Source organism: Canis lupus, chromosome 1 (assembly GCF_048164855.1).
Source record: "Canis lupus baileyi chromosome 1, mCanLup2.hap1, whole genome shotgun sequence".
Lineage (NCBI taxonomy): Eukaryota > Metazoa > Chordata > Mammalia > Carnivora > Canidae > Canis > Canis lupus.
The window spans coordinates 106,667,816-106,691,730 of record NC_132838.1 but is presented as its reverse complement, the minus strand read 5'-3'; the positions used below and the strand labels follow the sequence as shown (position 1 = coordinate 106,691,730).

The following is a 23,915-nucleotide window of genomic DNA, read 5'->3' as shown; positions in this document are numbered from 1 at the left end:
TCCTCACTCTGGCTCTGTCCCCATCACCCTCTCGGTGGCTGGGGAGCCCGTCTTGGTCAGATTCTCTGTCTGTCTGTCCGTCTGTCTTGGTCTCTCCCGGCCAGGCTCTGTCTCTCTCTTTCTCCGCGATTACAATTTCTAGTCACACGGCAGTGCAGAGCCAAGCTGTGCCTCAGCTCCCTCCCTCCCCACCCCCTCCCTCCTTCTTTCTCTCCTTCTGAACGGGGAGGGCGCCTCTCCTCCCTCTTCAGCACCCCCTTCCGTGCACCGAGAGGCCTCCCCCTCCCCCGCTAATCAAAGGCTCCGTTATCTAATTAACCCATTGGTTCTGGGCGGCAGGGGAAGGTCGGGGGAAGCGGGGGAGGAAGGTTGATGGCTGGGCTGCCCTGGGAGGGGGGGTATGGGCTGTGCCAAGCCCGGCCTCGGCCTCGAGCCTCGTGGCACAGACTCCGCTGCACAATGGGCTGGGCCGCTGCTGACCCCACCCCCCCACACCGCGGGCCACAACCACCCCTCCTGCACCTGTCCCCCAGCCCAAGGGCAGACTACTGAGCACAGTCTCCCCGCAGGAGCTACCTTCAGGACCCCAGAAGCTCCCAAATCCCCTCACCATACCACACAGCCCTTTACTCCCACCCCCACCACTGATATACCAGCGAACCTGAGCCAACAACATCGTCACCCAGTCCTTCAGCCAAGGGCCAGCCCCCATTCATGCCACAAAGAAACCCAGCCCCAGATGCAGCCCTCTCCCCTGGACCTTAGCCAGATCCGGATGGCCGCCTCCCGGTACACTTCTGCAAAATGGGCAGGGCAGCGCGTTCATTTACTGGATTCATTCATCTGCCCATCTACCCACCCCCCCCCCGAAAGATTTTCTGAGTCCCTACTACGTGCAGACACTGGTGTAGATGCTGACAAACGCTACCTCCACACTCAAAACCTGGACATCCACAGGCTACAGAAGACAAGTAGCTACAGTAGAGCACATGGATCAAGTGCCAGTGGGGCTGGGTTTGAATCCTGCATCTGCCGGTTCCTTGCTGTGTGATCTCAGGCCAGTGACTTCATTGTTCTGAGCTGCAGAAGGTGCTGTGAGACAGGGGTAATAATAGTATTGGCCTCATAGGGCTGTTGGCGGCCGACTAGCTAAATGCTCAGCAATGCTGCTCTCTACCTTTCCTCTACCTTTGCAACACACGCAGATCTGGCCACTTTTCATTCAGCACCCCCAGGCCACCTCCCAGCACCACCCCCATCTCCCTCTGAGACCAGAGTCCTTCCTCACTGGTCTCCCACTTCTGTCCTCCCTCCCATTCTGTTCCCACAGACAGCCAGGGGAGGGGGCGGTCCTGTCAACATCCAAGTCAGACTCTGCCCCTCCTCTGCTCCACAGCCTCTCAGCTGGGCCAGTCTCACTAGGTGGCAAGGGACATCACTTTGGTTTCCAGGCCCTCTCTCCCCAGGCTGGGCTACTTCTCTGACTTCAGCCCTTGCTTTCTCTCCTGTTCACTCACTGACCTCAGGCCACACTGGCCTCTTCATAGTTTTGAGAACAGGCTGCATACGCTTCTTGCTCTTCCCTCTATCTGGATCCCAGAGGGTCCTCAGTCTGTGCCTGCCTTCTCTCATGCCTCTGATCAGATGTCACCTTCTCAGTGAGGCCATCCTGATCACTCAAATCACATAGCACCCTGCCCCTCTCCAAAACCTTCTCTTCTTTACTTTCCTACATAATATTTATCAGCATCTGGCCTTTTACAAGCCCACACTTGAGGGTAAGCTCCCTGAGGGCAGGTGCTGCATCTGTTTTGTACAGTTTGGATGAATGAATGCACGAGTAAGTTATCATTGCTGTTCGTCTATTCGTCACAGACTAACCACATTTCTTCATACAGTCACTCAGAGACACACTCACCCAGCCATATCCCTTGCTCTGCACCCCCAGGCCAGGACACACTGCTGCATGTCTCAAGCTTATATCTCAGCCATCCCCGATCCTGAGGTCTCCTCCCATCCCAGGAGGCCTGCCCAACGGAGGGGGCACATCCATATGCCACAAACACAACCGCCTTCAGCTTGATGCCCCGTGCCCACGCCATAGCACTACCTGGATGGCCAGGTCCCAGATATTATCCTTTAGAGTCCTAACAGCAGGTCCCCAGAGCAGCTCCTGTGTCCCACTAAATGTCATGCTCTTCGGAGAGTTGCACCTCAGATACCACCTGTGTGAGCTATACTCCTGAATACTGCTGGGTGCCAAGGAGATGCCTGTCCCCAGCTGTCCTCAGATACATGCCTCCAACACAGATGACAGGACTGCCAGCTAGCCCTTCCTCTTCTGGGCACGGAGTACACATCTGAGTGGTATCAACTCCTTGAATACCATCACCACCAATAATGGTAATGTCCACCACGTACCTGGCACTTCCCAGGCACCATTCTAGGTGTTGTACTTGGAATAACTAGTTCTCCCATTGACCCTCTGAGAGAGGCTACTCTTACCCCATTTCACAGATAGGAAAGTTGAGGTTCAGAGAGACAAAGTCACTTGCCCAGGGCCATGCACAGCTAGGTAACGGCCCCTCCCTGGTCAGTGTCCCCAGAGCAGAAAGGGCCCAGAGAGCCCCAAGTTTGTCAGGACAGCACCCACAATTCCCATGGAAGTTCCTTGGGGGCACTGAACAATGCCCATCCTCTGGCCAGCCCAGCCTCATCCTTGCTGCGCAGAACGTGACAACCCTACCCTGCTCCATACCCTGCTGGCAGAGGTCATGGGATCTGTCCTCAGCAATCCTCTGCTTGTCACAGTGCATCCCTCACCACGATGCAACATGTTCGCTGAGCATCCACTATGTGCCGACTGCTGTGCTAAGAACTGCCCACACCTCCAGCCACTGGTTTCTCTCCGTGGCCTATTCTCATGTCCAGTTTACAGATGCAGCCGCAGATCCAGAGGGCTGAAGGCACTGGCCGGTGGTCACACAGCCTGTCCGTGACCCTGCTGGGACAAAGCCCAGGACCTGGCCAGGTCACTGTGCTGCCTCTCTCACCCCCCGCATTCCAGCAGAGGCCTCTTGCTTGTTCTCTGCCCCTACCTGGTGTGAGGAATGAAGTAGAGCTGGAGAGGCAAGAGGCCCCAAAGAAAGAAGAGGCATGCAAGGCAGAAAAGGGCAGAGACAGAGGCAGACGGAGGAACAAAGACAGAGGGCTGGAGACACACATGACACGCGACTGTCCACGTGAGGGGGCAGGAGAGAGCAGAAGTCTATGAGAAGGGCAGGGGAGCAGAGAAACCCTGAGAGGGAAAAGAGGACCAGGGGAAGGTGTGTGGCTGAGGTCTCACCAGCTTCTCCATCCTCCCCAGCCCAAGCCCCAAGAGATCTCGGGCACTGTGCCTGAGAGGATTCAGGCAGATGGCGGATCGGAAACTTGGGGGCCCAGGGGAGGTGGGGTGAGGAGAAAAGGGAAGCAGGGAACATTCCTGTCAGGCATACTCATTTTTCTGGGGGGGAAGTTCAAAAGGTGAGAGAAAAGACAGGAAATTGACTGCCATCGCAGCAAGAGGGATGGAGGTTAGATCTAAAGAAGAACTTCCCGACTGTGAGGGACTGGGGCGGAAGTGGAGCCTGGAGCCGGGAGGGTGGAGAGACATCAAAGCCAGAGAGAGCTGAACACTTCTCTCTCTGGATGCCTGTCATGTGCGCAAGGCTGGGAGCTGTTAAGTTAGTGGGGGGAGGGTACGGGCAGAGCAGGCTTTGGGGACGATGAAACAACTTCACACATGTGTCCCTTGGAGCCAGTCCCTGTCCTGAATACTTTTCAAATGAAAGCAACCCCAAAGCCTGGAGAATTGACAGTCCCCTAACTTTTGAGATGGGGGAACCCTGGGCAAAGGGCTGCCCAAGCTCCTCAGAGCTGCTGCTGAGGAAACAGGTGGAGGGGGCTCAGCCCTTGACTCTCCCCAGCCGGAGAGAGTGGGTGGGTCACTCACTGGCCAGCAGCAAAGTAAGGCGGGAGGGGCGGGTGGGTGACTTGCTAGGAGGAAGATTATCCCAACTTCCCACACTGAGGCACTGCCTTTCCTACATTCATTTCACAAATATTTACTGACTGGCCCTCACCTCCCACCCTCCATGCTCCAGCCACACTGGCCTCAGGAGGCTCCGACGCCAGGGACGCCAGGCAGCCTCGGAGGTTTGGCCCAGCTGTTCACTCCTCTACCTGGCTGCCTGGAGCGAGTCTCCGTTTGTCGACAGGGTTTCTAGCCCCGCGCCTAGCCCCGCGCCTGCCCCCGCCCCTGCCTCTTGCACTTGCACTTCCTCTGCTGCCCAGCCCTCCGAGGGCCAGAAGGTACCCTACAGACAGCGATTTGTTCCGTCCATTGTTTGTCTCCCGCCAGAAGGTGAGCTCGGCAGGCAGGGAGTTTGTCTGGCTTGTTCACTGCTGCGTCCCCCGTGCCTGGGACACGCAGGCCCCCACGGTGCCTCAGTGGACACTTGCAGAAAGAAGAACGAGTGCGCGAGCGCCCCCTACCGCCAGGTCCCCCGCTGGCGTTGGGTGTAGGTGCGGCCAATGAGACCCGTGCTGCTCAGTAGGGAGTTAGTGGTCCACAGGGGAGCCTCACGAAGGCTGAGACGGTGAGCACAGGGTGGGGTCCCGGGAACCTCTAGGAGAAGCACTGCCCCTAGCCAGTGGAGGCGAGTCGGAAGAGGGGATGTCAAAGCTGAGACCTGAAGGATAAGCTGGTGAGGTGTAGGGGCCAAAGAACTTCTGGATTCAAAGGCCTGGGGGCCAGAGAGGCAGGTGGGAGTGAGGGAGCTGCAGGGGTCCAGCTCAGCCACAAAAAACGTCCTACCTCCACATTTGGCTGAGAGGCAGGGGTGCTGGGGGGGGGGCGATGTTGAGGCAGGGAAGGGGCAGGGTCCTCTCTGACTGAGAAAGACCCCTCTGAGTGAACTGGAGTAAGGCTGAAGGCTGGGGAAGAGCTGGGCCAAGGGTCCAGGGGAAGAGGCAGAGGCCATGGCTGGAGCTTTGGGGATGGAGAGGAGGGAGACAATGAAAAGATACAGCAAGTTGGCAAAAGGGGCAGAACTTGGAGGAAATGCAGGAGGTGAGGCAGAGGGAGGAACGAAGTTCTCCTTAGAGATCTGGGGTCAGATTCTAAAAGCCAGGAAAGGAGAGAGGGCTGGAGAGGAGAGAGGGCCGGAGAGGACGCCAGGGGTGGAGGAAGAGAACCAAGAGGGGACCTCTCGACCAGGACCCCAACCCTAACCTTGGCTGGTATGTGGCGACTCCACTTAGGTCAGCAGTCCAGATGTTCCAGATGTTCTGGGAGCAGTGGTGGAGGGCTCTGGTCAGACCCTGGCTGTGAAGCCTTGGGCCAGCCCCTTCATTTCTTTTCTCTTGTTTCCTCCTCTGTAAAACAGATCCTCGGGGACACTCAGGGGCTGAGGAGTTTCATGAAGCTCCTCAAGGGGGCCCAGAACAGGGTCTGGCTTCGCAAGTGATGAGCAAGGATAAGCAGGACTCAAGGCCTGGCTGGTCCAACCCTGTGTGACTGCCAGTTTTCTGCTAGGAGCCTTGCTGTCACTCTATTTCCTCATCTGAGAAATGGGAATTAATAGGGTACCACATGACAAAGGGCTGGGAGGGCGAGGGGCTAAGGGACACAGGAAGGCCTGACAGCAGCAGCTGTCTGCCAGCTGGTATAGAACTGTTTCATGATCTACTGAGTTGCTGTCCAAAGGAAAGCTCTGCAACTATGGAAATGCTCTCTCTATATCGTCCACTATGGTAGCCATGAGCATGTGTGGCTAGTGAGCACTTGCTGGGTGGTGAGTGACTGAGGAATTGAATTAATTTAATTTAAATTAATCTAAATGTCACTGGCCACACGTGGCTGTGGCTGCAGTGATTATGGTATTGGACAGTGTGATTCTAACTACTGATATGGCTGTCCCATGTGTCTGGCTGGACCCCAGTCCTGCTTGAAACTGGTTCTGCCTGAGTCCCCAAAGCTCGGGGTCCTTCTGCTCTTATGGGATCCTCCAGGAACCAAGGAGATCAGCTCTGGAGAAATGAGCTTTACTGAGGGTAAGAGGCCCAGGAGCCAGGCCAGCTCTGCCTGTGTCATCTGAGGCCTGCAGAAAAGGAGCTACAGGAGCTCCACTTTAGTGGAAGGGCATACTGAGGCCTGGTGACATCCTTGCTGTACCCATGAACACCCAGACCCGGCACGCTCCAAGTTGGAAGCTCGATCTCCAGGCCCCTGTATTCTGTGTACACGCTGTGATTCTGTGAGGCTCTGGGATGTGTGGGCAGTGTCACACTGCTGAATCGAATCTACTTGGGAGAGACCTAGGGCCTGGTCTGGTATGGGAGGTTTTCAAAACAGGTCACTGGCAAGCCTCTGGCAGGGGTGTGTGAGGTGAGTTTGCAGGTGGGAGGAATGCAGTGCAAGCCAGTTTGACTGTGGTCTCCCTGTTTCCTTCTCCCCTTATACCCCGGAAAGGGCAATTTTGCAATTCATTTTCTACCTCAGGATAGAACTAACCATCTTTATAGTTAACATACTAACTTATAGTTAACTGCATAACTAACTTTAAAAAGTTGAGGGGGGGCGGGGAGATGTACACTAGAAGTAATAAAGAGTGGAAAACCATTGAAACTGGAGCAGTGTCTCTCGGACATCCGGACATCCACGTGTGTCCAGATACCTGGGATCTTGCTGAAGTGCAAATTCTGATGGGGGTGGGGACGGTCTGGGTGCAGCTGAGGGGCCTCCTTTCCTGGGGCTGCTGGTCCTGGAGCACCCTTGCACTCCATTTCAGGATGAATCACGAACTCTCCTCCTCCCTCTCCACTTCTCTGAGGAAGAGAGTGCTTAAGGGTGAGCTAGACCCTGGTGAGAACCTCAACTGCCACAATTGCCAGCCATGGAGCCTTGGAAAGGGATAGCAGTGCTTGGGGCCTCAGTTTGCTCATCTGTGAAATGGGGAAAACAGCTAATCTTCCTTCAGGGGTGGTGAAGACTCATTGGTCTGATGTCTGTGATGGGTTCGGCGCAGTGCCTGGCACACAGACAACTCTCGCTGAAATGATTCTCTAACTGTGAACATCCTCCTCCTCCTCCTCCGTGCCATCACACCATCATTCTAGGATGATGGAGAGCTGGAAAGAGTGCTGGTGTCCTGGAAAGTTGGGTTCAAACTCTGACTTGCCACTTGCTCACTGTGGTCTCCCTCCTGTCCCTGCCAGGCTCTGTCCGTGTAATGACACCCAGCTTGGTGGGAACTGATGGTGACACGTCCAGTGCTGGGCACTTAGATGACAGTGATGTTAAAAGTTATTTATTCTGGGATGCCTGGGGTAGCTCAGTGGTTTGGCGCCTGCCTTTGGCTCAGGGCGTGATCCCAGGATCTGGACAAGCCCATATCGGGCTCCTTGCATGAAGCCTGCTTCTCCCTCTGCCTAGGTCTCTACCTCTCTCTCCCTCTCTCTCTGTCTCTCATGAATGAATAAATAAATAAAATCATTTTTAAAAAGTTATTTATTCTCACTGGATCAGAAGAACAAATCTCTTCCTCATTCTATGACTCAATCTCCCCCCTTCCCATATGTAAATCTAACATTTCTGGCTGGATCATTTATCAGGGAGTGGAGGGACCATTGAATCACCTGAGGAATCTGTCCCTGCCCCACCAGCTAGACATGGACTGGACACCCTGTACCTGGCAAGGAAAGCCCACTGTGAGAATCGAGGTGGGTGGGTCCTTTCCCCTGGGGGCATGAACAAGACTAAGGGGCAGGGAGTCCCTGCATTACAGGAACCCTAATGTCTCTTTTAAAGTCTAACCTTCTGTGAGTCTACTGTTATTAACAATCTGATTATTGTTATGATTAGCAATCCCAATTTCTACTTAGAGGGCCCTATGGATGCACATTCCCCTCTGGAAAGCAGTGGTCTCAGCTGGGGGAAGCAATCTACAGGGTGCCACGCCTGGGTTTGCAGTCCCAGCTGAGCCACGTCTTGCCCAGCTGTTGACATTGGGCAAGGGGCCTCATCATTCTGAGCCTCAGTGTCCCTGTATGTCCAACTAGGGATGACAACTGTGCTTCCCTTGGAGGTCCACCGTGAGGAGTAAATGGGACAGATCCACACAGAATGCCAGCACACAGCCTGGCTCATGGTAAGCTCTCGATGGATGTTAGCTCTTATCATCTTGAGCCATGTGTTTGAGGGTTCTAGGCAAGAGGAGGGCAAATCTCAGCATTTCCTGCCTGGGATTTGCCCCTCGGGAGAGCTGGGGCTGGCACTGCTCTCTGACCTTTGTCTCCATGTTTGAACAAGATGCTCCAAAGCCTAAGTTCAGCTCCCCAGGCAGGAGAGTGGGCTGGGGGCTTCGTTGGGGAAACAGCTCAGATGGGAAGGGAGTGGCCTGGGCTGCTGGCCCAGCTCCACCTCCCTCCCTCTCTCCTCCTCTTCTGGGTCATATACACGCTTCCACTTCCTACTGGGCCCAGCATTCTCACACTTGGCAGCCCTCTTGGGGACCCAGTGGTCCCCTGGGATGGACTCCTGCCTGACCCCCAACTGCAGGGTCCCTTCCCAGCCCATCTCCCAGGCCTCCTATGCAGCCCCTCCGCCTCCACCTGCCATGACAACAGTTGCGCGTGTGGGTTTCCAGGCAACAAGGGGGCATTTTGCCACTGTTCTTGCTCTTTTGCCACTCCCCTGTCTGGCAGAGCCACGCTACTCTCTGAGACCTGTAAGGGAAGGGATAGGGGCTTCTGTTCAGTGAGGATGGAGGGGCCCTAAACTCAGAGATGAGGAGGTGTCCACACCACCAGAGAGGAAATGAAAATGCACTCCTACCGCCTGAAAGGGTGAAGCTGGAGGAACTAATGCTGGGCCCAACCACTGTAATGGCCCAACAGCTACCCTTGTCATCTGCACCCCGACCTGGAGGTGGGGCCAAATGCAGCCCCTCTGAGAACAGAGCCCCAGGCCTGTCACTCTGCCCCCTGTCCTCTAGGACCTACACCTGGACCAGATGAACTTCCAAATATTCACCTGTCCCCCAACACACAGAGAAACTACCCCTGCCTGGGCTACAGTTCCACACTAGGGGGACAAGTGTGGGGTCTGTGGCCCTCCCCAGCTGTTAGCCAGCTCAGCACAGGCTGTAACACCGAGTCTAGAACCCTGCAAGGGGCCCTGCAAGGGGTGGGTTCGAAGCTGACCCTGGCTGTGGAGAACTTGTATGTGCCGTGTATGTGGTTGTGAATTTATACTTTGGCATGGCAGGGGGCAGGTTAGCTGAAGCAGGGCCTCTGAGCTAGGGCAAAACTGCCAGGGGTGGGGGGATGATGGGGCAAGAGGGACAGGCAGGCAAAGCCCATGGCGGAGGGGCTCAGATTTTGGAAAGAAACCCAGAGAAGAAGCAGCAAGGAGAGAGTGACAGGGCAAAAAAAAAAAAAGAAAAAAAAAAAAAAAAAAAAAAAGAGCCACGAGGAGAGGAAACAGCCAGGATTGAAAACTCAGCTGTCTATGGAGCCAGAGCTGGAGCCGGGCAGGAGCTGGGCAGGTAAGACAGACGGACGAGAATAGGGAGTGGTGGCCCACTGGCACCTGAGCATGGCCCATGGCTAACCCAGAAGGAGAATTTTTCAAAAGAAGCTGATAATCTGGATTTTTTGTGATGTGACTGACATAGAACATTGTATGAGTTTCAAGTGTACAACATAATGATTTGATACTTGTGAAATGATCACCACAGTAAGTCTAACATCCATCAGCATGCATAAGTACATTTTTTTCCTTGTGATGAGAATGGATTTTTATGTGAAATCACCTTTTTTTTTTTTTTTTTTTTTTTTAAGTTAACAACATATGAAATACTTGGAAAGCACTTGGGGGAAAGAACACTCCCGGCCCACAGGCCAGCAGGGTAAGTGCTCAGGAATGTGGGAAGGTGAGTGCAGGGAAGAAGCTGCAGGAGGCAGGGAGGAGGTTGGAGGGGCAGGGTGGATGGAGGTGAGGGAGAGTGACACAGAGGAGGAGACAGTATGCTGAGCCCAGAGTGGAAACTGAGGCAGGTTTCACAGCAGATGGGCTTTGAGAAAGAAAGACTGATGCATAAGTTTCAAGGTGTAGCTGGTGAGGTGGGGGCAGGAGGCACTGGGCTGGGGGAGGGGGAGAGGTCATGGGGGAATGGGCTTGATAGAGATGGGAGGTCCCAGTGACACCTTATGACAGATGCCTGGCCAGAGGCAGGGAAGGGTGAAAGATGCTACAGGATCATGGGATCATGGAGAGGGCTGCCATCCCAGCAGGCAAGGCAGGTGAGCACAGGGGTGGGGAGGAGGGGAGACAGGAATGAGGAAGGTGGCAGGAGAATGGAGCCAGGACACTGGAAGAAGCCCAGAGGGTCCCATCCGCCTCCCGCACCTCCCAGAGATGTGTCAGTGGCCCTCTGATTTCTGCTGTCTTAATTCTATTGTCTTCTCTGACAGCAAGGAGACCCCTAGAAGTCCTCTGACTTGGGGAACATTCTTCCAACTGTCTTTGGGTGCATTAAGCGTGAGCACAGGAGTCCAGCAGGGCTGGATATCCAGTCGGCACATGCCTATGCCCCTCTCTTGGGCTGGTGGGGGGGGGGGGTGTTGACTGTGTGCAGCTCTGTTACTGCATTAGCAGCATGTGGGGCTGCATCCCCAGGGCTCCAAGGCCACTTCCGTACCTCTCCCTTTGTGTCTCTTTGTGCATGGGAGTTCATGAGGCAATCATGTTTGAGGGCCTCTCTGACCAGCGGGATTCTCTGTGTGGTGCTGCCTTTGTCTCTCCCTCTGAGCCTCTGTATGCGAAGGACTGTGTGTGTCTCTTCTGGTGTACCCTCTCCTTCTCCCTGCCCTGCTCCTTGCAGCCTCAGGCCCCGTTCAGAGGGTTAAGATGGGACTGTGGAGTCGTAGGTGTACACGACTCCAGGTCTTTCTCCTGGCCTCTGGCTGACTCTGGGTACTGCAGCCCTGTTTGTAACTGGGTCTCTGGCTGCCAGTGAATAAGTGTGTGTGTGTGTGTGTGTGTGTGTGTGTGTGTGTGCTCGAGTACCTCTGCCTACACATGCCTCTGTGTCTTTCTCACACTCTCCCACCCTCTGCCTATGGCTGATACGGGTCCCTTACAGTTAGACACTGTGCCTCTAATCCCCCCTGCACCTCTGGTGGTGAAGTGAAGTGTTCTCTGGCTCCTTCTTGCCAGCACTGTGGGTCGTAGGCACCCTCCCTGAGTCTGTGGCTCCCTGTGTCTCTGCCTGGCTCTCTTGCTCTCCCTCCTCTGTGTGTGTGGATGGTGTGTGTTCCCAACTGACTCTCGCTTTCTTTCAGAAATTAAGTGAGTAACTCTGTGTATGTCTGGCTCCGTGGTGATGCACCCTAATTGTGTGAGTGTGTCTGTTTGGGAGTCAGGTCCCCTCTCTCTAGCTGTTGCCTCTATCTCTCTGGCTCCCACCCTTCCCTGCCTTGTTTGAGGGTCTGTCTCAAAGCCTTCCTGCTGCTTCATTCTCTGCCTCTCCTTTTTGAGTGCGCTGTGGACAATCAGGTGGCCAGGATTAGAGGAGACCCAGGGAAGAGAAGAAGGAAGGCGGGAAGGGGAAGAGAAGGGTGCAAGATGTAAGTTAGAAGGAGCTAGGAGACAGAAGATGCCACAGGAAGAGGGAGGGGCCCATCCTGGCCATGGTCCTGGGAAGCGGGGAGTTTTTAGGGGGGGAGAGGATGCTGCCGGCTGCCGGGACCAGGAGGGAAGCAACTCCGGCTACTCCCAGCTGCCGCTGGAGCCTGAGTTCCTGTCTGGCGGCTGCGCGGCCGGGACTAGGGATGTGAGGCGCATAGCAATGGGGCGCTGCGGAGGCTCGACTGCAGCTCCCAGCTGGGGAGGGAGGGTGGGGAGGGGGCTGTGGGGCAGCCCTGAGGCTCCCTTGCCCCTCCCCCTTCCCAGCTGGGCTCTCCCCAGGGGATTTCCCCACCCTGAGAAAGTGTCTCCCGGAGAACCGGGCCTGAGGCTGCGGGAAGCAGGGGAGGGAGAAGAGGAGGGTACACCAGAAGAGCAGCAGAGGTGGGGGTGGGGAGAGAAGGGTCAAGATGGGAGTGGCGGAAAGAAAGGGATGGGGGTGTGTGGGGGGGAAGAGGGGGCTCAGGGGCAAGGCGACTCAGACCCACAAGAGAGACTGGCTGCGCTCTTGGCAGGAGAGAAGGGAGGAGCCCATGGAAGGGGGTCTTGCAAACTTGGGTGGAACCCTGGACAGAGCCTGGGCCTCGTGGTCCTGGACTGAGGAGTTGGAAGGAGGCAAGCGTCAGGAAGGAGAGGTTTCAGAGATGCCCCAGGACTGGGAGGTCTGGGGTTGGGGGATCCCACGGGGCAAGGAGACAGGGAGACAGGGAAAGGGGCTCTGAGTGAGGAAAGGTCATAAAAGGCGATCCCAGACACAGATGAATATGTGAGAGAGACAAGCTGGTGGTAGTGCTAGGGAGAAACACCCCTCCCCAACATACACACTCTCTCACACACACGGATCCTAAGCAAAGAGGGGAAAAGACAAGGGTTCCTGAGACTAACACGGTAGGGAGTGGGGCTAGAGGAGAGAGGGGTTAAAGTCAGGGTCTCCTGGAGAGGTCAAAGGAGCGGATATCTGGTGGGAGAGAGTCAGAGACGGAGGTGAGAGGACCCTGAAGGGAAGGTGAGGTGCAGTTAGAAGGTCTTAGAAGAGCAGGTGTGAGAGTGGAAAGCCAGCAAATGGGGGGGAGGGGAGGTCCCCAAGAGGAGAGGGCTAAGGATGGTGGGAGGGAGGTAGTGGTTCCGTGGAGACACATGCGGGAGGATAGAAGGCCCCAAAGCAGAATCGGGTCAAGAAAGGGGGTCTGGGGAAAAGGGAAGGACAGGGGTTTCCTTGCCCACCGGTAGGGGTTGGGGTACCCCAGAGAGAGAGGGGCTGAAGATTGGGGAGGGGGTAGTCTCGCTCCCCAGTCACCCCCTCCGTCTTTCCCATTCTCACATCCCAAACTCCCCGGTTCTCCCTGGTTACCAAGGCAACCGCTCCTGCCAGGCGCGGTCACCAAGGAAACCCCGTGCCCGCCTCTCCCCCTTCCCCATCACTGGCGTGCCCCCCCACCCCAAGCAGCAGCCGTGTGGAGGTGGGAGGGGCAATGGTGGGGGAAGAACTCGGGCTCCCACCCCAGGAAGGGGGGCCCACATCTACACTCGGCTAGCCCCCCCACCCTAAGCCTACATCTTCAACCCCGCAGCTGGATACGCGCAGCGATCACCGGACGTACACCCCCCCCCCGCCCGTCCCGGAGGCAGCGGCGACCCCCCAAGACAACTCGCATGGCCCAGAGAACCCCCACCCGACTACCTCCCCCACCCGCTTCGGCTCTCCATCAGGCCCCGCCCACTGTCCTCTGCCGCCGACCCCCCCCTCCGGGAGGAGGCCTTAGACCACGGTCCCCTAATTAAGAATGCCCCCCACCCACCCTCCGCGGTTCCTCCCGCCCCCACCCGGCGCCCCTTGGCGGCTACTCACAGCGAGGAAAGGGGCTCCTTCTGGGGGGCAGCATGCCCGGCCCGCGGGGGGAGGACCCCCCCAATGAGGCACAGGGATTTGGGGTGCGAGGCCCGCTGCGGGGAGGCGCGGGGGGCGGGGCTGCGGCCAGGCCTGGGTCTCTTGAGTTCTCCCCCCTCCCCGGCTCCTGGATGGGGAGGGGGCTTGCTTCCGCAGCGGCAGTGGTGGGGTTCGGGGGGCCGCTCTGTCTCCTCGCTCGCCCGCCCGCCTGCCGCCCGGCCCGGCGCCCTCGCCCGCCGGCCCGCCGCCCGCCTTCCTTCTTGCCTTCCTTTCTTTCCTTCTTTCTTCCCTTGCTTCCTTCCTTCCAGCCTTCCTTCCTTCCTTCCTTCCTTCCTTCCTTCCTTCCTTCCTTCCTCCCTCCTCGGGCCGCCGGCGCCGCTCTCCCCCCACCCCACCCCCCCAGGCCCCGGCCCCGGCCCCGGCCCCCGCCTCGGACGGTGCGGCAGCGACCGCGAGCAGCCGAGAGCGGCGGAGACGGGAGCGGAATACTGATGATGGAGGGGGAGCGGGAGGGAGGGGAGGGAGGGCGCCGGGAGGGGGGGGAGAGGCTGCCCGGGAAGGAAAGGAGGGGGGAGAGGAGAGAGGGGAGGGAAGACAGAGAGGAGGAGAGGAAGAGGGGGAAGAGAGGGGAGGGAGAAAAAAAAAGCAGAGGATGGTTAAGGGAGAGCAAGGGGGAGGGACAAGAGGGTGGAGGGGGAAGGGTGGAGGGGTAGAAGAAACAGAGGAAAGAAAAGGGAAGGGAGAAGAGGGAAGGAGGAGAGAAGGGAGGAAATCGGTATGGAGAGGGAAAGAGGGGAGGTAAGGGGGAAGGAAGGAGGAGGAGGAGGAGAAGGGGGAGGGGAGGGGAAGCAGGGGAGAGGAGGGAAGAGATTGAGAGTGGGGAGAGGGAGGGACTATGTCCGAGACTGAGGGGAAACAAGCGGAGTAACTCTTAGTACACCTTTGGTAAATATTTGCAGAATGAATGTGGGAGGGACGGGAGAGGGAGATGATACAGGGCAAGAGGGGACAGGCAGAGGAGGAGGGAAGTGGCTAGGGGACAGGGACAGGAGTGGGGCAGAGGGGGAAGGAAGCAGGGCCCCCTTGGGGGTCGCAGTGGGGAGAGGGAGTGGGGGCTAGGCTATTAGAGTTAAGAGCCAGGGGGAAGCTGGCAAGATGGGGAAGAGGGCAGGGAGGAAAGGAGCTGGACAGAGGATGGAGGAAGACCCATGGTGGGTTGGGGAGAGGACAGACCCAGGGCCAGGGAGATGGGAGCCGTGGAGCTGGAGCTCTGATGGCACTAGGTAGTGGGGGCCTGAGGAGGGGCACCAGGGCATTCCTTGAACCCCACTGTGTGCTTCCTTCATACCCCCACCACCACCCTCAGGACCAAGAAGGAGCCTCATGGGATCCCTGGGTGGCGCAGCGGTTTAGCGCCTGCCTTTGGCCCAGGGCCTGATCCTGGAGACCCTGGACCGATCCCACGTCGGGCTCCTGATGCATGGAGCCTGCTTCTCCCTCTGCCTGTGTCTCTGCCTCTCTCTCTCTCTCTCTCTCTCTCTCTCTCTGTGTGTGTGTGTGACTATCATAAATAAATAAAAATTTTAAAAAAATTAAAAAAAAGAAAGAAGGAGCCTCACATCCATTTTCTACACAAGGACACTGGGCTCTCAGAAGCCCCAGGGCAGGATCCAAATCCAGAGTCCTGGGTTCTGGAAAGGAATTGTGGAAGATCTCCCTGGCCCAGACCTGTCAGGTGGAGGCTCCTGGAAGCAGGCAGAGAACAGAGCCCCACAGCCTCCCCCCTCATCCTCTCACCTCCCCCAGGTGTTGGCAGCGGGTGCTGGGGATACATTTAGAGCTGTGAAGTGACACTGTACCTCGGGTTCAGGGAGGTGGGGAGGGAGGATGCAGAGGCCCAGAGGTCACCTTGCTTTCTCTTTGCCCCATCAACTCTCCCTGTACACTCCCCTAAAAGACTCAAAATTAGGGGGTAATGAAACCCAGAAGGGGGCTGAAAGGAGGCAGCCCTATCCAGGACACTGAGTTTCCTTCTGGGTTCTGAAATTAGGGCAGAAATCTCATCTCTTCCTTGTCCCCCCTCCCAGCCCCCAAGAAGTCCAGCTACTACCATGGGACTCCTTTCCTCAGTCCCAGAGTCCCAGAGAGGTCACCTCTTTGTCTTTGTCCTTTTCCTTCTGAGAGCCCCAGGGAGGGGAAAGTTGGGCCCCTCTCATCCTCCTAGGCAGAAATGGGGCACAATGGAGTCGGGTCTGGGGAAGGAAGGTGCCCCAGACAGACAGGTGTAATGAGCCAGAGTGGGAGACAGGCCTGGAGTTCATGAGTGACAAGTGAGGTCACATTTGGGTGCAGAAGAAGCAGCTGTGAGCAGATGTGAGACCTACAGAGAGGGAAGCTGTGAGAGGAGAGACAGGCAAGGGCCACAGAGCAACAGGTCGGTTGTGGAGCTTTGGGTTCCCACCTGGCTGCTGCTCAAATCTGGTTTAGGAGACTGGAGGAGTGAATGTGTGTGTACTCCAAGGTGCAGCACAGTGCAGGCCCAAGGGCAGCAGTAACATTGGTGAAACTGTAGCGATGATGGCAGCCAGCGTGTTCTGCAGGCGAACTACTACTACCATCAGATGCTGTGCTGAGCACTTTGTGAACACCTTGCTGTCTCCTTATAACTACCCTGAACTTGACTCTGAGGGATATGGGCACTGGTGGACACAGGCAGGGGTCTGTGAAGTCCCTGCTGTGCCAGCATTTACTCTTTAATACAGGAGGGTCCCTGGGAGAGGTCAGTGCAGGGAAATAGGGAAGAATTTCAATATCTTACCCACCCATGAGCTTCCGGTCCACAGTCTGAAACTCTGCCTGTAGGGAGTGACTCCTCTGTGTGATTGTCATTGAGTAACAGTGTTCACTGAGGACTGGCTCAGTACCTGATGCCAGCCAGGGCCCTGAGAGTCAGGGACAGACAGAGCTGGAGAACAGGACAGAGCACAGTCCCTGCTCTCAGGGGGTTCACCTTTCAGGAGAAAGGTTACCCAAAGACCTATTTCAGATAAATAAAAGGGGGTACTAGGAGAGGTGTGGTCGAGTATCTGGAGGACAGACTTGAGGTCAAGGGAGGCCTCCCAGAGGAAGGCTTTTCAGCCAAGATCTACATGACAAGAAAGAGGCAGCTGGGAGGGTGACATAGAAGAGCCCCCAGGCAGAAGGCATATGAGGAGCTGAGGCCCTGGGAGGACAGCAAGCTTGGGCTGATTGAGAGAGAAAGCCAGTGTGGCAGAAGATGGTGAGAGACAGGCAGAGTGGAAGAAGAGAATGACAGAGTGCTAGGTTTGGCTCAAATACAATACTAAAGCCTTGATGACACCTCTGTACCCTAAACTTTGCCCTAAAACTCAACTCAGATGGCAATCCTGAGTAACCTAAACCCTGACCCCCATTTTTCTTTCATGTTTTCAACATTGACTGGGGCCTATGATGCACCAGAAACCATATTACCTAAAGAAGCGGTGGCAGTGACCCTGGGAACCCCTGTAACAGTGGAGATGCAAAGGTATGTTTACTATTTCAAAAAACCAAATGTAAATTGTGTATTTCTTATGGGATGGCATGTCAGAGGTTAACCCAAACATCAAATTTCTCTGCTTCAGGCTGTTAAGAAAAAAACTTTTTTTTAAGAGAAAATTTTCTAATCCACTCAGTATTAACTGCTTGTCGCACCCTGATCAGAAGTTTTTTTTTTTTAAAGATTAATTAATTTATTTATTAATGATAGACAGAGAGAGAGAGAGAGGCAGAGACACAGGAGGAGGGAGAAGCAGGCTCCATGCCAGGAGCCTGACGTGGGACTCGATCCCAGGACTCCAGAATCGCACCCTGGGCCAAAGGCAGGCGCTAATCCACTGAGCCACCCAGGGATCCCCCTGATCAGAAGTTCTGATGGGTACTTAGGTATACCTTTGATAAATAAAGTATGGGCAAAGGAAATTTTCCCCCCATGTAGTTTGGTTTGCTCAGAAAACTCTTTCAAGGGACGCCTGGGTGGCTCAGTGGTTGAGCATCTGCCTTCACGCTTAGGGAGTGATCCTGGGATCCCAGGATCGAGTTCCTCATCAGGCTCATTGCGGGGAACCTGCTTCTCCCTCTGCTTGTGTCTCTACCTCTCTCTCTCTCTCTTTCTTTCTGTGTCTGTCATGAATAAATAAAAAAAGAAAACTCTTTCAAAGTGAGGTCCATGGGGGTAGAGGTATCACAGACACACCCCTCCCCGGCCAGTATTCATGTATTTTGTCCAATATATCACACTGAGAAAATGCCATGGGCCTTAACCTCTGCTGGTAAATAATCATGATTGTCATCAAAGGTGGAGAGTTCTAGGAAGCGGGAAGCATCACAGTGGGTGTTAAGCGAGGCCCTAGGTCTTCCCCCAATTCTGTCCTTCGCTATATCTCCAACTCCAACCCTAACCCTAATTCTTTTTTTTTTTTTAATTTTTATTTATTTATGATAGTTACAGAGAGAGAGAGAGAGGCAGAGACACAGGCAGAGAGAGAAGCAGGCTCCATGCACCGGAAGCCCGACGTGGGATTCGATCCCGGGTCTCCAGGATCGCGCCCTGGGCCAAAGGCAGGCGCCAAACTGCTGCGCCACCCAGGGATCCCCCTAACCCTAATTCTTAGGAGAGATGATGACCACTGAAAAATGAACACAGGGTTAGATGCTCAACTTTTACAGCAGAGAAACATCCTGTTACCTGCTTGTCAGGTTTCCAAAACATCTGTGTTTGTCCTGAGACAGAGTAGCTGACCATATTTCCCAAAGATGGCTATAACAATATCCTCCATGCCACATGTTCTGACACTCCTCTGTGTGCCATCCCTTGGACTGAGGAGGGCTTTTGTGACTTTTGTGGCCAATAGAGTGTGGCAGCAGTAATGCCATGTGACTTTCAAGGCCAGGTCATAAAATAGATGAAGCTTCTGCTTTATGCTGGAATATTCACTCCTGAGCCTTTGGTGGCTATATAAGCCAAAGGCCTGTTCTGAGGTTGCCATGCTGGGAGGAAGCTCAAACTAAGCCATGTGGAGAGGCCACAGAGAGAGGCCTGATACTATCCAAGGAGGGAAAGATGCCTGGCCTGCACACCTTATCCTGCCTGTCTTATCCTCACTATAGTCTCACTATGTCCACTTTATAGATCCAGAGCCAGAAGTGCCCAGAGGAGTCCTTCCCAAATTCTTGACTCACAGAAACCTTACGACATAATAAAATGATTTTGTTGTTTTAAGCCACTAAATACTGAGAGCAATTTGTTACACAGCAGTAGATAAGTACAACAGTCAGCAACACAGACCACTAGCACTGTAGTTCTTTACTAGACTGGGCAGTCTCAAACCATCTGCTTCCACCAGTGGTTGAAAGTTTGGCTGAAATAAGCATGCATCCTAACCTGGTCTTAGTTTCTAGATATTATTCCCCTCCAAGGTGCCAGACTCCTTGGAAAAACAACTGGTTCCAGGTTTGGGGTAGGGCCAGTACAAAGTCAACCTGGGATATCTTTTGTACCAAAAAGACAAGGAAGTGCTCAAAGCCTAATGGGACCACATTAAAAGGCTACAAGAGCCAGCTTGAAGGGGTTCTACTGGGAAAAGTTGGGACAGTTTAGCACACCTGGGTGCTCAGTCATTGAGCACCTGCCTTCAGCTCAGGTGGTGATCCGAGTCCTGGGATCGAGCCCCATATTGGGCTCCCTATGGAGAGCCTGCTTCTCCCTCTGCCTATGTTTCTGCCTCTCTCTGTCTCTCATGAATAAATAAATAAAATCTTTTTTAAAAGTTTGGGCAATTTGAGCACCAAAGGGAATGACTAGGTCAGTAACATGTTTTGTGTGACTGTTACACACACACATAAATGTGTGTGTATGTAAATACATATTTATCATATATAAAGATTTTTAAAATTATTTAAGAGAGAGAGAGCATGAGTTGGGGAGAAGGGCAGAGGGAGAGGGAGAAGCAAGGGCTCAATTCCAGAACTCCAGGAGATCATGACCTGAGCCAAAGGCAGACACTTAACCAACTGACCCAACCAGGTGCCCCATATTTATCATATATAGATATGGCAGATATGATGATATATACCTATGACAGAATGATAATCACTAGTTTGAAGTCCCAAATTCATTCCTCCAAGGATCATCAGAATATTCACATGTTGCTAAAGTCTCACTCTGCAGATTATTCATACCTGTATAGTGGAGAGAAGCAGTGGTCGCCACCTTAACAAACCTATGAAAGCATCACTAATCATGGGAAAACCTGGCATATGTGCCTCCTGAAGTAAAGCAAAATGAAGAAAAGCATCATTTATGAGATTTTGTTGCCAAGAATGTTTATTTTTAAAAAAATTTAAAAGATTATTTATTTATTCATGAGAGACACAGAGAGAAAGAGAGAGGCAGAGACACAGGCAGAGGGAGAAGCAGGCTCCACGCAGGGAGCCCAATGTGGAACTGATCCCTGGACTTCAGGACCACGCCCTGGGCCGAAGGCAGGCACCAAATCGCTGAGCCACCCAGGGATCCCTGCCAAGAATGTTTAAATTGAATCTAATTAAGCCTTAAGACCCTTGGTTCCCAAACTATAGCTGAAGCACCCTGGGGGGAACTGTAACAAACTCCCAGCAATGCTGTGCTGGTAGATGATTTAACAACCAGCTCTCTGAGAAAAAGTGGCCACTGAGCACTGTGACATTAACAGTCAGTTGAAAAGAGATGTACTATGCCTCTTTCTTGGAAAGCCAGTATTGGCTGCCTCCTGGTTACAGGATATTTAAAGTTTTCAAGAGAAAGAGTGGCACTTGATATCTATTAGAAAACATTTGACCTACTAATTCTGAGGTAGTTCACAGTTTCAATGTTATATTTGCTCTACATTTTTTTGGATGACAAGTCTTTGGGAAGCTGGGTTTTTGGTAGTTCTGTCATTAAAAGCAAACACTGGGGCGCCTGGGTGGCTCAGTGTTTGAGTATCTGCCTTCAGCTCAGGTTATGATCCTGGGGTCCTGGGATCGAGTCTCGCGTTGGGCTCCCTGTGAGGAGCCTGCTTTTCCCTCTGCCTGTGTCTCTGCCTCTCTCTCTCTGTGTCTCCCATGAATAAATAAATAAAATCTTAAAAAAAAAAAGGCAAACACTGCCCTGAAAATCTTTGTGGAACAGGATATGAAGGAGAGTGGTCAGAGTGATTCTGATGTTTGAGAGGTTGTATACTGCCATCCTGTTAATAAGTAATTAGTTTTGTTTAAGAATGAAATAAAATATTTTACTCTCAATTTATGTGCATTACTTCTTCAACTGGTGGTGAGTTGTTCAGTCATAAACTTAATAAATGGGTATTTTAGTTAGGTATTTCTTTTGAGCCTATGTACACTATGAAAGAATTACAGAGATACCAAAGGCACTGTGAAGTGAGAATGTTTGGGAACTCCTGCTCCAGACCTAATTTCCATCTTCTAGAAAGGAGGATAGAGGAACAAGTTAAAAGACACTATGGAGAAACAATGAGACAAATCCAGACTGTGGGGCATTTACAAAATAAGCAGCCTGGTTTCTTCAAAAAGTCAGTATCATAGAAGAGTAAACAAAGTTGGAATAGTTGCTCTGGATTAAAAGAGATTAAAGGAGATGTAATAACCAAATGCAGTGCATGAAATTGCACATTGCTTAGGTCCTGATTTCAAACATATTTTACAAGCCCTAAAAGACAGTCTCTGGGCAGCTGGGGAAATGTGAATTTGGTCTCGATCTTTGAAACATTAAGGAATTAATGTTAATTTTATTATGTGTAATAATATAATATTGTGATTATGTAGGAGTACATTCTTATTCTTAGGAGGTTCCTGCTGAAGTATTTATGTCTGCAATTTACTTTCAGGTAATTCAGCATTTGAAGTGTGAATAATTATTGAGTCTAAATGGTGGGTAGATAGATGCTCAATTTTTTTTTCAATTTTTCTGTATGTTGTCATTTTTCATAAAAAATGTGGTGGGGATTCAGTTGAGAGAATAACACTTAGGGCAGGTTGTCACTTGCAATTAACCCCTTTGCATCCTGCATAAAACAATTATTCTCTGTTTGTACCAGCACTTAAGATTGCCTGGGTAGCCCTGGTGGCTCAGTGGTTTAGCGCCGCCTTCAGCCCAGGGCGTGATCCTGGAGATGTCGGGTTCCCTGCATGGAGCCTGCTTCTCCCTCTACCTGTGTCTCTGCCTTTCTCTCTCTCTGTGTATAAATTATATCATGAATAAATAAATGAAGTCTAAAAAAAAATATTGCCCTAGTATCTCTCATCTGAAGAAATAATAATTCTCCAAATCCCCTCCTTTGACACCATATTTCCCTGCAGTGCATCCTATTCTTTGTCATTTTCAGCAGAACTTCTAAAACCATTGGGATGACTATCTCCTGTTCTTCATGTCCTACTCTCTCTTCAAACGCCAGCTGGGAGTCTGTCCACCCCCCCCCACACACACACTCCTCCCTCACTAAACTGCCCTTGTCTAGATCACCAGGACCTTCATGTTGCAAATCCAGGGGCCACTTCTCATTCCTACCCTACTTATCCACTTAGCAGCATTTGATATAGTGTCTCCTTGAAACCATGTCTTCTCTTGGCTTTAGTGACTCCAAACCCTCCACGATTTATTCCTCCCTCATCAGAACTTTGTCGGCTTCTCGACCTTCATTTGGCTTCTCAGTGTGGGAGGAGACCCGCAGGGACCAAGCCCTCTCTGGTGCTCTTCTCTCTCTCCCTAGGTGACCTCACCCTGTTCTGTGGCTTTAAACACTCCAGTCAGCTGACGAATGTGGGTCTCCAGCCCTAACCTCTGCACTGAGCTCTCCCTCTCTGCATGCACACAAAGGGGTACTTGACATTTCCACTTCTCAAATGCAACATATCTAAAACAGACCTCTAGACTTCCACCCCACACACACACCTGTTTTGCTTCCAGTCTTCCCTACTTCAGCAAATTGTACCACCTTCCATTTAGTTGAGGAAGGAATAGAGAAGTTGTTCTTGGTTGTGCTCTTTTCTCACCCTCATCCAACCCATCATCCAGTCTGTGGCTCTACATCTTTTTTTTTTTTTTTAAGATTTTATTCACTTCTTTTTTTTTATTTTTTTATTTTTTTTTATTTATTTATGATAGTCACACACAGAGAGAGAGAGAGAGGCAGAGACATAAGCAGAGAGAGAAGCAGGCTCCATGCACCGGGAGCCCGACGTGGGATTCGATCCCAGGTCTCCAGGATCGCGCCCTGGGCCAAAGGCAGGCGCTAAACCGCTGCGCCACCCAGGGTTCCTGATTTTATTCACTTCTTCATGAGAGACACAGAGAGAGAGGCACAGATATAGGCAGAGGGAGAAGCAGGCTGCTTGTGGGGAGCCCAATGTGGGACTCAATCCCAGGACCCCGAGATCATACCCTAAGCCAAAGGCAGATGCTCAACCACTGAGCCACCCAGGTGCACCTTGTGGTTCTACTTCTAAAATATGTTGCAAACGGTCCTTTCTTTCTCTTCTACTACCACAGTAGCAATAGTCACCATCCTCTCTCCCGTGGCCAGCTAAAGGCCTCCTCATTGGCCTTATTGCCACTCCTGTATCCCTACAATCCGTTCTCCACACAGTAGCCAGACTGATTTTTTTTTTAAGATTTTATTTATTTATTCATGAGAGACACAGTGAGAGAGGCAGAGACATAGATAGAGGGAGAAGCAGGTTCCTTACAGACAACCCAATGTGGGACTCAATTCCTGTACCTGAGATCACCCCCTGAGCCAAAGGCAGACATTCAACTGCTGAGCCACCCAGGTGTCCCAAAACTGATCTTGTTAAAATGTAAATCAGATCATATTATCTCTCAACTTAAGACATTCTGAGGACTTCCCACCCTACTTCAAATTAAATCTGCACTCCTGAACATGGCCTACTGTACCTTGCATGGTCTGGGCCCTGATAGCACTCTACATCATCTCTTACCATTCTGCCCTTCACTCACTACACTCCAGCTTCTTCCACTACAGTGGGCTCATTTCTACCCCAGGGCCTTTGTGCCAGCTACTTTCCACCTGCAACACTCTTTTCCCAGATCTTCACATGGCTGGCTCCTTCTGATTTTCAGGCCTCAGTTCAAATATCACCTTTCAAAGAGAAATTCCTTGTCCAACTTATTTAAAGGAGCCCTCATATCCACTCCTGGCCACTCTTTATAACAAGACTCTGTCCTATTTTCTTCATAAC

General features: G+C 52.9%; 1 protein-coding gene and 1 long non-coding RNA gene across 7 annotated transcripts in view; one reads left to right on the top strand and one right to left on the bottom strand.

Annotated features, from left to right (window-relative positions):
• The window catches only part of LOC140601388 (uncharacterized), a 56,491-nt gene that overhangs the window by 13,506 nt on the left and 19,070 nt on the right, over positions 1 to 23,915 (top strand). For all 3 annotated transcript variants that reach the window (XR_012004408.1, XR_012004411.1, XR_012004401.1), the window contains exons 2-3: positions 9,886 to 9,953; positions 17,100 to 17,166. This is a non-coding gene — a long non-coding RNA (uncharacterized lncRNA). The remainder of the gene's footprint in view (positions 1 to 9,885; positions 9,954 to 17,099; positions 17,167 to 23,915) is intronic.
• The window catches only part of LRRC4B (leucine rich repeat containing 4B), a 62,044-nt gene that overhangs the window by 24,511 nt on the left and 13,618 nt on the right, over positions 1 to 23,915 (bottom strand). For 2 of the 4 annotated variants that reach the window (XM_072770166.1, XM_072770175.1), the window contains exon 1: positions 13,581 to 13,990. The exons of 1 other annotated variant lie outside the window; for it this stretch is intronic. The gene's annotated coding sequence lies outside the window, so the exon portion shown is untranslated. Of the gene's footprint in view, positions 1 to 7; positions 191 to 13,580; positions 13,991 to 23,915 lie in introns of those variants that run through there. One more of the 4 variants, XM_072770155.1, reaches the window with a different exon arrangement.